The sequence below is a fragment of the Gavialis gangeticus genome, unplaced genomic scaffold (genome assembly GCF_001723915.1).
Source record: "Gavialis gangeticus isolate Ggan-Ray unplaced genomic scaffold, GavGan_comp1, whole genome shotgun sequence".
Taxonomy (NCBI): domain Eukaryota; kingdom Metazoa; phylum Chordata; order Crocodylia; family Gavialidae; genus Gavialis; species Gavialis gangeticus.
Genome location: NW_017728995.1, coordinates 47,299,979 through 47,309,937, shown reverse-complemented (window position 1 = coordinate 47,309,937; position 9,959 = coordinate 47,299,979).

The following is a 9,959-nucleotide window of genomic DNA, read 5'->3' as shown; positions in this document are numbered from 1 at the left end:
AGGTCCCTTCCGACCCTACCAACTAGGAAACTATGAAACTGTGTCTGTGGCTGATACTGCCAGGGGAGGGCAGCCAAGTCTGGTCCTACTCCCTAGGGTTGCACCAGCTCACACAGGATTGGAGCCAGGCATGGCTGAGCAGGGGTGCTTTTGCTGTATGCCACCAGCTGTCATACCTGTGCCTGGCACTGTGGAGGGGGTAGGGGTGCTCGGCCATGCCTGACAGCCAAACAGGGGTGACCCAGCCCAGCATGCACACTGGGAGGTATGCAGGAGTGCCCCCAACCTGCTGGCCTGTCATGATGTCCCCCTTCCTCCCCACCAAATGGTGAACACATGTTCTCTTTTTTCCCAAACTAACCTAGGGTTTTTAGAGTAAAGTGCGAAACTTAGATTGCTTCCACATCGGGCTTTTTGAATATCTGTACTTAGTTTTTAGAATTAACAAGATGATCCCAAAATTTGGGACATTTGGATCTCAGGTTTAAGGCCCATTCTACTATTTCAGAATTTTTACACTGTTTCACAACTAGAAATATGGCAAAGTGGTGGTTTTTATGTAAGAGTAGGTCAAGGATACTTCTTACTTTAATATCCATGAAGCATTACCATCATCAGCCTCACACAGATAGTTCTATTTTGGTTATGTCACAGAACATAGAAAGGAGAGGAATCCTAATTCCATTTTACTCAACATTTGAAAATAGACCCATGAGAATTCCCCTTGTTAACAGAGGGGGTTTCTTCAACCTAAATAATGCTTCTTCATTCCTTAGGTTGCTTATATAGCAGCAAGCTGATCACTAAGGCCTGTTCTAAATCAGTGTGTCCTAAACTTGGAAGAAAAGGGCATATGGAACTGAGAGACATAGCTGGGCACTTTTGTGCCCTGGGCAAAGGTACTACATGGGGTAGTGGCAGCAGCTGGGTGAGTGGTGGTGGTGCCTGACCATCAGAGGCAGCAGCATCTATTTTTGTGCCTAAGCTAAGTAGTGCCCCACTCACACCCCCATCCCTTAATTGTAAACTTAGAGATTTAACTGTTTCTTTAAAGTGGGAAAATCACCAACCACAATAACCATTTTGTCTGTACTAAGGCAGAAAATGTTTACAATAAGATTTTTCATATTTCTGGTCCAACCCTTACAAGATAGCTAAAAACCTATCCTTCGTAATACTTATTTTTTGCCTGGAATCTATATTTCAGATTTGTCCTTTCCGGTGTGGGCTCTTATACAGACTTTTACTGAGACTGAACTTCACTATAACAGAATGAAACACAAGTCCTTGGTCATCTTTGCAGTCTCCCTGGAACTAGAACAGGAACATGACTTGTACTTAGTGCTCTGTAAGAGAAGTAGTCCTTCACCTGAAGTCTTGGCTGACTTCTGCAGACTTGAACATTTATAGACTGTGGGGCTTTCAGTGACTTAGGGTCTGATTTTAATTTATGTGAATTTTCCAGTAATAATAATGTCCAAGAGAGAGATCCATTCAAAATCCATAACATTAAATTAGCAGAAAAGATTGAATAGGGTTCTATTGACATTTTCCATTAAATTATTGTAGCAGACTTTTAATGGAAGGCTTATATGGACAGAGTTATTACCAAGAATAATACACAAATTAAAATCAATCCATTAACATGTTAGAGTGCTAAATTCAGATTAGAATTGAAATGGCTTCCACTTTTTTAATACAATTTTATTAACCAAAGAACTTACAGCTTTAAAGATTACATTGACTGTGTGCTGTTATCTGAGTGATAAAATTGTCAGTTTGGAAATCTTTTTCATCTCTTACCTTCCAAATCCATGTATGGGTCTTAAATTTAGGAGACACTAAATGAAAGATCCAGATCAGGCACATAAAGACACAGGATGGCCCCACTGACAGCATTTTGGAATATCTTCAACATCACTTTGTTATGAAACATGTCTTCCTCATGCGGTACAGACATACTAACTGATCGAAACTCCAACTGTTCTTTCCTTTGCGAACTCAAGGAATAGGTAGTTTTGTAGTCTTCAAGCAGACACAAGAAATAAGAAGTGTCAGCTCAGAATAATTTTACAAGGATTTAGGTACTCACAAACGTGCCATTTCATTCTGTGTATCTGCACTCCTCAACAGTTCCTTAGTGTAAAATAGAAAACAAATGGACATTTTTAAATGCAAAATAAGTATGGAAAAATGCCACTGCTCGCATGTTTTTATACACATCTTTTTTTTCTTTTTTCTTTTTTTTTGGCAGTTGATCTGTTTTCACTAACAGTTCATTTTTTGTCAGAAATGGGTCCACTTCTACAAAAGAAGACAATTTTGACTTTATAAAAGCACAAGCCTTTCCAGATTTTTCAAGAAAACTATTCTGAGGTCATAATAAACTGAAATATAACATGACAGTCGGGGAGTTTTGTCCTGCCTCATGAACAGCTTGCCCACTTCCATGAGGGCACACTTTAGAAATTCTTTCAACTCCAGGAGATCTTTAGTTTGTTTGTTATAACAAGTGCAATTTGTTACTTGAAACACTGGAGCCAGTTCACTCGCTTCACAAAAGAGATTGTTATTTTTCACAGATATACTTTTGCAAGCACGATACTATACTTCAGAGCAGTACAAAGGAAATATTATAGGGCTGATCCGCTCAGTTCTTTCCAGCACTAATATTTTCAGCAGATGTTTGGTGAACTTTTCGGTTTTTTCTGTAATGTGATGTTGATTAATAGGTTACATTATTCCTTTGAAAAAAATTAGTCATTTGGGCTTTGAAAGAGATATATTTAATACACTGTGGCTCTCATATTTGCTCGAAAACAAAAAGAAGACTTCATCCTAAACAATAAACCAAAGTATAATGACATTTACATCTGTTTTGTTGATTTCCCATTTAAAAGAAATCAAACTTTTTAGCCTTTTGGTGATCAGAATACATGTCTGTGTGATTCCCTGGCATCAAGGAGTGTTTATCTGCTTAAGGGCCCTTTTAAACTTTTGGTTATTTTTACCAGGATGATAGCTGGCTCCTACGAAGAAGTAACAGATGATGTAACTGATATTGTACACTGATATTGTGACCTGAAGAAGAGCACTTTGTGCCCAAAAGCTTGTATAATATCTCTCCCAACTATACAGTTGGTCCAATACAACATATCACCAAAAAACCCCAGCTTCTCACATATTTTCTGGACCATCACAGGTACAACCCCATTCCAACCCCATGGCATCTCTTCATTTGGAGCACTTAAACACATAATTAAGTTTAATGGCAGGATAGGTTTCCTCCTGAGTTTTTTTTTTTTTGTTTACTTTGAAAAAAGAAAAAATATGTGCTGGTTAAAAACATTGTTTTGTTTTTGAGTGAGGACAACAAAAGGTGTCCTGATTTGTGTTTTCATTTGCCTAATTTGTGATAACTGTTTAAGGAAGGATCATATCCTATTTATTCTGTAGGTGCCAGTGAGCCCATGGCACTATGTAAATTGTAATATTATTTTTCATGAAACAGAATGTTTGTGCAAATACAGAAATAAAAACCTTTCTGGATGCCTACATTTTTCATATAATAATAGTAATTAGTAGAGGAAATTATACACATTAGGATTCAGCTGTTTCAAGAGCTTGTGTTTCCACTGAGAATGAAAGAAATTCTCCCTCATTCCTAGACGTCTGTCATAACACCAAGTTGCAAATAAGCTACAAATTTAAAATGGAATTGATATCATTCCATAAACAAAAGAACCCCAAGAAGAATTTTAAAAATTATTATTCACTCACACTTTCGTTATTTCCATCTCTCATTACGTGCAGTAGGACATACTAAGAACATGATATTTCTGAGGGGGTTTACATTTTCAGTTTGTTTTCTGATTTGTGATCTGCTGCATTTTATGTCTACATCTGTAAAACAGTGAAAAATCTGAAATGTAAAGCATATGTCAGATAAGCACTCACAGCTAACAGCAGCAATAAAAAGTCAGAGAAGGCAAAAGAATGCAACCCAAAGTAGTTTCATAAAAGGATGTCTACAAGCTAGGCAGCAGCCTAAAACACATGTGGCCTGTGACAGATCTAAATGTAATGACTTCTTGTTATTCTACCTTGCTTTGATGATTAAACACCATGGGGGTAAAAATGGAAACCAACTTAAAGTTTTCCAAAATAAGTTTGTTTCATTTAACCACTTTTGACTTAAAAAATTACTTATCCCAAGTGCAAGGTAGAATGCTGTTTATCTTTTAATACAGGGTACAGATGAGGTACTATGTAAATGTTTCTAAAAGTAAATCCTCTAGAGCCAGAGCATTCATTTTTCTTCCCCTTTGGTGCCTAGATGTTGACAGATGGAATGACATGTTTTGGATCCGGGGGGCTTTTCTAGCAAGTAGAACAAGTCAATCTACATTCTCATCAAGATCTAAAAGCTCGTGTTTGAGTTGCCTTTATTATATTGGTAGGTATATTGCTTTGACCAGTACACACACAGTGCTGTTGAAGCAAACACTGTAACTTCTCACATGTCTCTTTACAAGTCTCTGGACTATGCTAGCCAGAAAAACTCTCCAATTTGCTTACTCAAACATACAGGTTGTTTGATTTGACACAGATCACTACCTGAAAAATTTTAATGAGCTTAGACCTAAATAATTCATAAATAAATTGTGCCAAATTTGGCCTTAGTTACACAGGTGGAATCCCACACTCAGTAAGACCACACAGGTGTAAACAAGGGCAGAACTAAGCTTATGTTTTAATTTATTTATTTACATTATGAATGTGTTCAGCAGGAAAAGGGCACAAAGCAAAGAATAAGTAACAAGTCCATGTCCTAAACAGTATACAACCAAAACTGGCACAAGTAGGTACAATGGCTCTGATTCTAAGTTAAGGGGATCTCTAATGCCTGCCACAGTCAAGTACCTGTCTCCTTAAAACTTTGTTTTGCTAGGTGCTATGGAGCTCCTCCAGCTGTCTTTCAGTGCTTGTAAGACCTTAATCAGTGGATGAGGAGGTCCTTGTATAATATTGTTATCATACGTCTGGATTTTCCCGGACATGTCCTCTTTTTGAGTCCTTGCATCTCCATCCCGGTGGTTTTTTAAAATACTGGCAAATGTCTGGGATTTTTCTCTGCCTCTGCTTTCCTGGCACTTCCAGGCTTGCCACAGCAAGGATCTACTTGGGGCTGGGGGAAGTGGGATGATTGGAGGCCAGGACATCACATGCTCTGCACACAGGCCCTGGAAGCTGAAGGCAGGTAAGTCTGTGTGCGCATGCATGTGCGCATGCGTGTGCATGCTGCCGGTGCTGGGGCTGCAGCAGGGCAGGGATGTGGGGGAAAGAGTTGGGGGGTTCTTGGGGGGCAGCAGGGAGCTGCATGGGCAGCAGGAACAGGGGGGGCTGCAGGTTGGGAGTGAGGGGCACCAGCATGATCTGGGGGGGCAGGTTATTGTGGGTCAGGAGAGAGGGGCAGCAGCAGGGCTTGGGGGGCTGTGACTTGCAAGTGAGGGGCAGAGGCAGGACATGGGCATATCACTGCCGCCCCCCACAATCATATACCCCCTCCTCCCATTGCCCCACTTCCCGCCAACAGGTGTCCTCTTTCTTGAAACTGGAAATATGGTAACCCTATGTACATCCGTCATAAAGAATATGGACTAAGAATGTTTCATCCTATCCCGCACCCCAAAAAAATTCTAAATAGTTTTAAGGACTAACGAACTCTGGAGATGTGACACACTGAATATACTGTGATTTTTAGAGTCCTTTATTGTGAGTGTATTTTATCATCCCCCATTACATTTTTTCAGATGTTTTACCAGTTCCCTCTGACAGTTCACAAGTTGGCTCACCTGTAACATTTTTCCTAAAAATATTAACGTGTGCCAACATGTCATCATGCAAAAAAAATTTGCAATTAATTATAGGTAAGCTATAATCCATATAGCTTACAATAAGATAGGCCTCAAGCATAAGATTCTTTTAAACAAAAAAGTACCAGCAGCCGAGGCCTTTCCATAAGTGTATGACAACAAATATATCTGATTGTTGTATCCAGTCTAACCTTCCAAACTTCTAAGTGCCACATCTGTAGATATCCCAAGAGGCTAAAACTCAGTTTTTATCACAGTGAAATTCTGCAGTAATAAGGACTGGCTTGGGACTGTTCAAGGTCAAACATATTTGTAAGTTTAAAAGATCAATAAAGTTTGTTGAGTAATTAATATCTATTTTTATGAATAAACTGTTGTTTTCATTGCACAGTATCAAAAAAAGGAGATAGTATTTAGCTTAATTATGTGTTTCAAAATGTATTTTGATATTCTCTTCAAACACAATATCAAAAGTTGCCAATATATTTTGACAAGGGAAAAATAAGTTTTATTAATCAAAAACGTCAAAAGAGACAGAATATTTTTCAAGACAAACTTAAGTTTTCTTCATAATTAATAATTTCTCATTGTAACAAGAAGTCATTCCCTGGCCCCTGTTACAAGTGTGACCCTGACAACGCTTGGCGTAATCAACCAATTTACCAAAGACCAGTGCCAAGAGCACACTCCTGCTGGACAGTTTGTCCTGGAATAACCCTGGAAGTGCAAGTGGGCTCCCGACTGCAGGCAGCCACGTGCCTGGGGAAGCTGTGGTTCAGTGGCTCCTGGCAGTTCTGGCAGTCCCAAAAGAGAGAGGGCCAAGTCACTGACCTACCGGGGATGGGAGAGTGGTGCAATTCTGTGCAGAGGCACAAAGAAAGGCTGGGGTGCAACAAACATGGATCCCAACCTGGATCCTCGGGCAGCCAGAGCAGAAGCCAATGAAGGGTAACCAGTGGAGAACAGGTGGCCATTTGACCCAGCAGTACTGGGTCCTCTCATCCTTTGTGAGAGGAGTTGCCATTGAACCCCTCTGGGGAGTCAATGGATTGGTGCCAAGAGGCTGGCAGTGGTGGGGCCAGTGGAAGGGTTCTGTAGGGGGAGGCTAATGGAGTGGATTAGTCTGAGGATGGTGAGCATGCTAATTGATGAAGCATAAATGAGAATTAATTGATTCTGGAAAAATCTATTAGTTCAGGAAGTACAAGGACTAAGTAATTGATACTGAAAACTCAGAATCAATTGAAGTAATTGAGCCCCAACAAAATCATGGACCGAGAGGGTATAAATAAGTGTGGAGCAATCGGGTGGGCTGCCAGTTGAAAGACTCAGACGTACTTGTAAGATTAATAGGTACAGCCCGGCAGGTGTGGCGTGGACAGGGTATAGGGGAGGTGAAACCCTGTGAAGAGGATTAATTCCCTGCTGATAGAGCTGTGTTCCCCTTTTTCAGTATTCATCTTCCCCTCTGTTTTACATCAAGGCATGGCAAGTGAGCACAAAGCAAGCAGGTAACAGCCCTCAGGGAGTGTTACATAAGACTTTGCACCTGCCGACACTCATGATAAAATAAGACCATATTCAACATTGAAAAAAAACCATGTTTTAAAATTAGTGCTCTGATCTAAAGAGAATGTTAGGACTTTGGGAGATGAATGACGAAAAGTTTTTAACATTTTCCTTATGGATTTAGCAACATCATCCAAGATATTTTAGGGCACTAAGTCAATGTTGAGTAAGTACTGAAATTTCTGAATGCATCACCCAGGGCAAAGCCTCTTCCCTAGCTCTACTTTTCAGCAACCTCATTCAAATCTAACTTCTATTCAGAATTGGTCTACCGCCAAAACCAGCTATTTCAAACTAGCTCTACATGTGCATTTGATGTGGGACCAGTTTACTTGCAAGTAAACTACTTGCAAGTAAACACTCCTGGGCAGACACCTACATGTGCAGGGATGTGGAAGCGTATTTGCTGCACCTAGTAGCAAATTGCTACCACTTCCTGGGGCCCTGCAATGGCCCCTGCAGCCACCAAGGGGAACTGGAGGCTCTGGACAAAGCTGCCTGTGGCCAAAGGCCATCTTTAAAAGGCAGCCCCACTCCCTGGTCCCTGGCCAGCTGCATTTCTGGCTAGGAGCAACATGCACAGCATGGGGACAGCACATGGTAGCCCTTACACCACAGCCTCTGCTTCCCCAAACCATGGCTGCTCCAGCCTCTGCCCCTGGCAGCAATGCCCAGCAGCCTGGGCTCCTACCGGCAGCTGCACTGGCCCTGCTGACCCACCACACTGGCCGTCTGGGCCCTGCTGGCTGCCCCACATGCAGCAATCACCTGCCCAGCCCCACCATGCTGGTCCTGCCACCACTGCAGAACTGCCACCTGGACCCCATCCTGCTGGCCAGACAGGGACAATGATGACATGCTCCAGGACTCCACTACTGGGGCTGTACTCATCCCCATGGACTTCTAACCCTGCTGACTCTGAGCCCGCTCGGCCAGCCAGGACTGGTGGCTGCATGTCACCAGTGCACCTGAGATGACAAGCAGTGGCTGGTGGCATTCTGCATGACCTGGGCCACCTTCCAGGACCTCCTGGAGCAACTCTGCCCACACCTGGAGTGGCAGGACAGTAACGTGTGGCAGCCCTTCCCCCGGGCACCCAGCTGGTCATTGCCCTACTGAAGCTGGCCACACCCACCAGCCTCCACTACGTGGGCCACCTCTTCAGCATGGGCAAGGCCACTGCTGAGAAGGCTGTCCTGCAGGTGTGTGGCACCCTCCAGGATGTGCTCCATAATATCTGTGAGGCCTGGGAGGAGCTCTTCCAAGAGGCCTGGGCAGAGAAGGTGCGGTCAGAGGACACTGGCAGCAGGAGTACCAGCTGAAGCGGCAGCAACAGCAGCGGGCCTCCACCCCCACTGAGGCCCCAGGCAAGCTGCACATCCACCACCAGGGGTCAGGGGACTGGGTGCAAGAGGTGCTGGATAAAACCTCCTCTTTCACTCCCCACTGTAGCCTGCCTGGACAGCCACCCATGGAACCCCACCCCACTTTCAACCCCTAGCACCACATTCACTGCAGACAGTTCTCAGAAAAACACTTTATTGCCCTCACAACAAACAGACCCCCTCTCCCCCTTCCCTCCCCAACAACAGAACCTATCCCCCCTTCCCAATAAAAAAGCCCCTTCACCACCCACTCCACCCAACAACAAAACACCCTCTTCCCCATACAAACTATTTACAATGTGGTTAGTGTGCATGTCCTCTTGGGGGATGGCCATGGGGCAGAGGCACCTAGGGGGCAGAGGCACCTAGGGGGCAGAGCCTGGGGACAGGCTGCCAGCACCCCAGGTCTTGCCATGCGCCTGCAGTTGCACATACCGTGGTGAGTCCAGCAGGTGAGAAGCTCATCCACGGGTGATGGCAGCCACTGGCCCCCCAGCACAGGCAGCTCCCCTTCCAGCAGCCAGTGGCCAGGACCAGTGGGGCTACAGATGTCCCTGGCCCCACTGCAGGCAGCTCTGGCTCCACACCCATGTGGAGCTGACGTTGGCAGTGCCACTGAGCCCAGGCAGGGGGGCTGAGTGGTGGGGGATCTGGTGTGGGGCCCACGGCAGAGGCTCACGGCTGGTGGAGGTGGCACTAAACCTCCATCTGGGCCCACTGGGGGGCCTGCTGCTCAGCAGCAGGTGGCTGCCAGGGGGCAGGTGGGGCTAGGGGCAGGGGCAGGGCAGCAGGCAGCACAAAGGTGACTGCCAAGGCCAGGACAGTGTTCAGCATCCAGTGGTTCTCCTCCATGGCCTGCACTGCCCTGGCCACAACCACGCCCTGCTCCTGCAGGACCTCTATGTTCTAACACTCCAGGGCCAGTACTCTTTCCTGAACTCCCAGTACACCTGGTCCCACTCCTCCTTGTGCCAGTCCTGAGCCTCCTCGTACCAGTTCCGCATACATGTGGGCATTGGAAGGCCCATCCCTTGAGAACTGCTACTATACCTCTGCCTCATCCCACAGCCCTATGAAGTCACCAGTCTCCTCCTGTGACCAGTTGGAGCCCTGGGTGGCAGCATATGGT